This window comes from Bidens hawaiensis, unplaced genomic scaffold (assembly GCF_021521415.1).
Source record: "Bidens hawaiensis isolate Kalapana, Puna unplaced genomic scaffold, B.hawaiensis_p1.1 tig00032064_1, whole genome shotgun sequence".
Lineage (NCBI taxonomy): Eukaryota > Viridiplantae > Streptophyta > Magnoliopsida > Asterales > Asteraceae > Bidens > Bidens hawaiensis.
This window is the reverse complement of record NW_027495431.1, coordinates 82,991-90,642: the sequence shown is the minus strand read 5'-3', so window position 1 is coordinate 90,642 and position 7,652 is coordinate 82,991.

The window sequence follows — 7,652 nt, the reverse complement described above, 5'->3', positions numbered from 1 at the left end:
AAACTATAATATTTACACTTTAAACCCTATACTTTCATAAATGTCAATAAACACACTAAACTATAATATTTACACTTTGAACCCTGCACTTTCTTAATTGACAATAAATACACAAAACTTTATGATATTACACTTTTTAACCTCGTACTTTCTTATTTATCAAAATCATTCTAAAACATTTTGAGCTAGTATACAAATAGAGTATAAACCAAGTATGTATGTATCTAACGAGCAAACGGTTCTGCCTAAGGCAAGAGTGGCGTAAATAATCACATTGGACCCGTGACTCTTACCTGGGAATCAACTTGCTGGAGGTCATGCTCTTGGTTTAGAACATTCTAGTATGCGACACTCTAACTAATTTAAAAATCGAAACTTAATCTAGGGCATCCCGTGACCGGTTCAACTAACTCTTGCTCGTGTTCGTGTCTATCCATCAAGCAAGGTGAGTTCATAGCCCCTTTTACATGTTTTAAACGTTTTATACTTTGGGGTGGAAACATGCAACTTATTTATTCTATGTTTTATAAATGCTATTTGATTCAAGCTTTATTCATAATATTCATTGGGTGTGATCATTACAAGTATATACTTAATCGCATGTACAACCATTAACTTGTTAAGCCCGTGGTAGTATGATGATAGATCTATTGGCCCGACCCGCCCACTCAGGCCTCAGGTAGAGGTCTGTGTGTTCAGAATCCGACGATCGTTAAACGTTAAACATAACAGTCTAATCGTGGATTAGACGACTCGCTAATCGTGTCAGAGGTTTGGTTGTAATCACTAAAGTATATCAAGTAACTTAACACATATGAAATGTTTTCAACATAATGCATATTTTTTTTCTATTTAAAAACCTGTGTTCTCACCAACTATTTTTAGTTGACACTCTCGCATATTTTTCAGGTAATGGAAATTAAGGAAGATTCTTGAAGTATCACTTAGGGGGGGGTGTCAGACCTAGAAGTCTAAATAAATAAAGTGTTATGTCTTGCTTCTTATTTGAATTATGTTTGGTTTAAACATTGTCTTGGTTTATTTTAACAAGAGTTTTTACATTTAATACCACGTGCATGATTTCAATCTACGCACGCCCCGGCGTTTCCGCCTTCGGCCGGGGGGTGTGACAGATTGGTATCAGAGCCTTGGTCGTAGAGAGTTAGTAAACGACCTACGTCTAAGAATGTCCCTTAGGTTGAAATTATGTTCTATTAGATGTACTAACTTACCTTTTATAGTATGTCTTTTGAATCCGCCAACCCTTCCGAAAACTCCCACATCCCCTTACCACCGTTGGACGAAGACTACATTGCGCTAGAAGACATGGACGTGCCTTTGAACCCTCCATCACCTAATATCTCCACCTACAGCCCAATTAGTTGGGCCCGTTTGATGAGAACTCCTTCCCCCACCCATGGAGAACTAATAGGCCTAATCGGAGAATTCTTAGCCCCGTCAGCCAATAGCTCGGTAGGAAGTAATCAACTACTTGGCGATGAGCTCGAGGATGAAGCCACTAGCAAACACAGCTGGGCCCTTGCAACTAACTTGAAGATTATTGGAATTTTTGGGCTTACAATCTTGATCTATCTTTTCACTTTCTAGTTTATCTTGTATTCAAATTTTGATGCCATGACATTTCTAGCTTGAACTATCTTTCTTTTATAAACAATTGCTTTATTATTCCTTACTCTTTTACTTATCCATCTTTGTATGATGATTTCTTAGAATGCCTTCTCGTCGTGATGCCTCTAATAACAACAACGACAACAATGCTCCGTTGGCAGCAGTGCTCGCTCAAATGGCCAATCTTCTTCCCGCTATAGTCAATCAACTCAACAACAACAACAACAATAATGGCAACAACTACGACCAATCCTACCGAATCTTTGTTGCTTCAAAACCCACCGAGTTCACCGGCTCGGAAGTTGCCACCGGCTTGTTACAATGGTTCGAGAGCACGGAATCCGCTTTAAGCATGTGCAATTGCCCGGAGAATCTTAAGGTCAAGTATGCTGCTAGCACCCTTAAGCTAGGAGCTTTGACTTGGTGGAACTCTGAAATCAGGACTCGAGGTCGTGAGCCGGCCTTGGCTCTACCTTGGGCCGAATTCAAGGATTTGTTGACTAGGAAATACTGTCACAAGAGCGAAATCCGAAAGATGGAAGCTGAACTTTGGGGCCATACCATGAAAGGAGCCGATCACCTTGGCTATACCAACCGTTTTCAAGAACTATCCCAGCTAGTACCCTACCTAGTCACTCCCGAGAAGAAGGCCATTGATTGCTACTAAATGGCTTACCTTCTTCAATGAGGAGTATGATTTGACTGTTGATCCCGGAACCCTCCAAGACACCATAAACCTAGCCAGTACCTTAACTGATGAACTAGTTAAAACCGGAATTTTGGTGAAGGATTCGGGGAAACAAAAGGAGAGAGAGTTCAAGAAGACTAGCTATCAACCTAACAAGAAACCAAAAACCACCAACTATGCCACAGTCACCGTTGATGTGCCCGTCCAAGCTGTGGCTCCTGCTAACCAAGCCCCATCTAGGGCTGGGTACTCTGGACCTCACCCTCTATGCCCCACCTGCAACTATCATCACCCACCAAGTTCCCAATGCCGAAAGTGTACTAATTGTGGTCGATTTGGGCATCTAGCTCCTCGATGCCGAACTGCCCCTGCTGCTGTTTATCAAGCTATGGTAACCAACCCCACACCAACAAACAATAACAATGCTCGTGCTTACTTTCAATGCGGTGGTTTAGACCATTTCAAGAACAATTGTCCCCAATTGGCTCCAAACAACAACCAAGCCACTCGTGGTAGAGCTTTCACTATTGGTGCTTCGGATACACGTCAAGATCCCAATGTCATAACCGGTACGTTTCTCTTTAATAACCACTTTGCATCCACACTATTTGATACGGGCGCGGAAAGAAGCTTTATATCACTTGATGTTGAACCCCTTGTTAAATGGAAACCAACAGAACTAGATTTCCCCTACACCGTCGAGTTAGCCAATGGTAAAACAATCCAAGCCAATACTATTATACACGATTCCATCTTGACTTTTGATGATCATTCTCTTAATATCGATCTAATTCCCTTTAAGCTTGGTAGCTTTGACCTAGTTGTGAGAATGGATTGGTTGTCCCGTAATCAAGCCAAAGTTGTATGTGCCGAGAAGCTCATTCGTATCCCGTTACCATCCGGTGAAACACTAATCATTCAAGGAGAAAAACCCGATCGTAACCTAAAAGTTATCTCTTGTTTGAAGGCCCGTAAACTTTTAAGGAAACAATGTTATGCCTTTTTAGCCCATGTAGTTGACAAGAAATCCGAAGGGAAAAAGATTCAAGACATTCCCGTTGTCAAAGACTATCCCGAAGTTTTTCCCGACGACTTGCCAGGAATTCCTCCGTCTCGACAAGCCGAATTCCGAATCGACCTTATACCCGGTGCAAATCCCGTAGCCAAATCTCCATACCGCTTAGCCCCGCCTGAAATGCAAGAACTCTCTAGTCAACTTCAAGAACTTCTCGACAAAGGATTTATTCGACCCAGTTTCTCACCTTGGGGAGCTTCTGTCCTTTTCGTCAAAAAGAAAGACGGATCTTTCCGAATGTGCATCGACTACCGATAGTTAAATAAACTTACCATCAAGAATCGGTACCCATTACCGAGAATTGATAATCTCTTCGATCAGCTTCAAGGAGTCACTTGTTTTTCAAAAATTGATCTCCGCTCGGGTTATCACCAACTGCGAATTCTCGATGAAGACATATCCAAAACCGCCTTACGTACCCGCTATGGACACTACGAGTTCATGGTCATGCCCTTTGGCTTGACTAATACACCCGCGGTGTTTATGGACCTCATGAACCGCATCTACAAACCGTACCTTGACAAATTCATCATTGTTTTTATTGATGATAATTTAATCTTTTCAAAAACCAAGACCGAGCATGAGCAACACCTTCGTCTCACCTTGGAACTGTTGAAGAAAGAAAAACTTTATGCTAAATTTTTGAAATGTGAATTCTGGCTTCGCGAAGTTCAATTTTTTGGTCATGTTATTAACGATAAAGGCATACACGTGGATCCCGCAAAAATTAAAGCCATCAAGAATTGGGAAGCCCCGAAAACCCCATCAGAAATTCGTTCCTTCCTTGGTCTAACCGGTTATTATCGTCGATTCATCTCGAATTTCTCAAAAATAGCCTTACCTCTCACCACCTTAACTCAAAAAGGCAATCCGTTCATTTGGGAACAAAAACAAGAAGACGCATTCCAAACCCTAAAACAAAAACTTTGTAATGTGCCCATCTTAACCCTTCCCGATGGAAACGACGATTTCATTGCCTATTGTGATGCTTCAAATCAAGGTCTCGGTTGTGTACTCATGCAACGAGGCAAAGTCATAGCTTATGCCTCTCGTCAACTCAAGATCCATGAAAAGAACTACACCACTCACGATCTTGAGTTAGATGCGGTAATTTTCGCTCTTAAAATTTGGAGACACTACCTTTATGGGACTAAATGTGTCATCTATACCAATCATAAAATCTTGCAACACATCCTCAACCAAAAAGACCTCAACATGAGGCAACGGCGTTGGGTCGAGTTACTCAATGACTATGATTGCGAAATTCGCTACCACCCCGGGAAAGCGAATGTCGTGGCTGACGCCCTAAGCCGAAAGGATAGAGTTAAACCCTCTCGTATTCGGGCCATGGAAATGATTATTCACACTAGCCTTAAGGCCCGAATTCTTCAAGCTCAAGCCCAAGTGGTAGCCCAAAACAATCTCAAGGCTGAATTGGATTGTGGAGCCGAAACACAATTTGAAACTAAGTCCGATGGAGTTCTTTACTTCATGGGACGCATATGGATTCTAAATTCTGAAGACCTTCGAAATCTTATCCTTGATGAAGCACACAAAACTCGATACTCAATTCATCCGGGAGCCGATAAAATGTACCACGATCTTAAGGAATTCTATTGGTGGCCTGGTATGAAGAAGGATATAGCCTTGTATGTTGGGAAGTGTCTCACTTGCTCAAAAGTCAAAGCCGAACATCGGAAGCCCTCGGGTTTGCTCCAACAACCCGAGATTTCTCTATGGAAATGGGATCAAATTCCATGGATTTAGTCACAAAACTACCAAAAACCACTCGTAAGCATGATTCTATTTGGGTTATAGTAGATCGTCTCTCCAAATAAGCTCATTTCATCCCCATTAGTGAAGCCTACAAGATGGAGAAGTTGTCTCAAATTTACATCAACGAAATCGTGACACGTCATGGTGTTCCCTTATCCATAATCTCCGACCGTGATAGCCGTTTTACCTCCAACTTTTGGCAATCCCTTCAAAAAGCTTTGGGGACTCGTGTGGATCTTAGCACAACCTATCATCCCCAAACAGATGGTCAAACCGAAAGAACCATCCAAACCTTAGAAGACATGCTCCGTTCTTGCATAATCGAGTTTGGAGGAAATTAGGATGATCACCTACCTCTCATTGAATTTTCCTATAATAACAGCTACCATACTAGCATCAAATGTGCTCCTTTTGAGGTTTTATATGGTAGGAAATGTCGAACACCCGTGTGTTGGACCGAGATTGGTGACTCACAAGTTATTGGTCCCGAAATCGTCCAAGAAACCTCCGACATGATTGCTATCATTCAAGAAAGACTTAAGGCCGCTCGTGATCAATAAAAGAGTTATGCTGACAATCGAAGGAAACCACTTGAGTTTCAAGTTGGTGACCAAGTCTTACTCAAAGTTTCCCCTTGGAAAGGCGTTGTCCGATTTGGTAAAAGGGAAAGCTTGCTCCTAGGTATGTTGGACCGTTTGAGATTCTTGATAGGATTGGGCCAGTGGCATACAAACTCAAACTATCTCAGGAATTGTGCGGTATTCATGACACTTTCCATGTTTCTAACCTCAAGAAATGCTTATCCGATGACACTCAGCCTATTCCCCTTGATGATATCCGCATTGATCATAAACTTCACTTTGTTGAGAAACCTATCGAAATCGTGGATCGTGATGTCAAGAAACTCAAGCGAAGTCGAATCCGTCTAGTGAAAGTGAAGTGGAATTATAAGCAAGGACCCGAGTTTACTTGGAAACTTGAAGGTCAAATGAAACAGAAGTACCCTCATCTTTTTCAATCTGAACCAGTCTCAACTATTTAATTTCGGGACGAAATTCCCTTAAGTGGGGAGAATGTAACATCTATGGATTTTCTTGTTAATAAACGCTAGTTTTTCTACTCATTTAATAAAGTTATCGTATTCATTTCATCGTCTACATTTAGTATTGTTGAATTATATGTTATTTATTTAATAACATTAACTTTGTATGCGTAATTATATGATTCTATGTTTATTTCATCATAATCATGCTTAATCGTTAATATGACACGTTGAACCGAAATGCCTAGATTAATATTTTATAACATGTAACAAAATATTTTGTTGTTATTAATTTTATCCTAAGTATTTAATTTAACAATGTGATTTAAAAATGAAACATTCTAGAACCTTTTAACTTAACCATGTTTCTCGAGTTATTTTATCTTTTCACATTATTTCAAATAATAATAATAATATAATACTAATAATAAAATAAAAGGTGTGTGAAAAATATATATAGGTGTGCCATGAGATTTTCAAATCTCGTCATCATCATCATTTTTGTTATTATTATTAGTTATTATTATTATTATTATAATTATCATTAAGCTTTACTTATTAAAATTTAAACTAGTTTTATCTCTATCTCAATTGTATTTAAACCTCTTTACTTCCACTATTAATAGAGGCTCTTATTCTCATTATTTTTCACACTAAATCTCATTCTCTTTTCTCTCTAAGCATAAACAAGTAAACCTTTATAATTATTTTGCTTTTCATTGATGTTTTTACACATTTTAGCTTTCTATTATAAATTTCCTCTTGTTTGTTCTTATGTTCTTGAGTTCTCCTTTGAATCTTCATAGTTGTTCATATAATCTCACCATGATCATCATAAATTGTTAATAAAACCATTACCTTTTGCTTTAAAGATTTTGATGATCATGTTATTCCAAGAAATCACAATTATTTTCTCAAGATCTTGGATCAAAAGTATAATTTTTTCATGAACAACTATGAATATTTTTATGATCTTTAAAAACTCATAAAGTTATCATAAACATCCTAAACTATAATATTTACACTTTAAACCCTATACTTTCATAAATGTCAATAAACACACTAAACTATAATATTTACACTTTGAACCCTGCACTTTCTTAATTGACAATAAATACACAAAACTTTATGATATTACACTTTTTAACCTCGTACTTTCTTATTTATCAAAATCATTTTAAAACATTTTGAGCTAGTATACAAATAGAGTATAAACCAAGTATGTATGTATCTAACGAGCAAACGGTTCTGCCTAAGGCAAGAGTGGCGTAAATAATCACATTGGACCCGTGACTCTTACCTGAGAATCAACTTGTTGGAGGTCATGCTCTTGGTTTAGAACATTCTAGTATGCGACACTCTAACTAATTTAAAAATCGAAACTTAATCTAGGGCATCCCGTGACCGGTTCAACTAACTCTTGCTCATGTTCGTGTCCATCC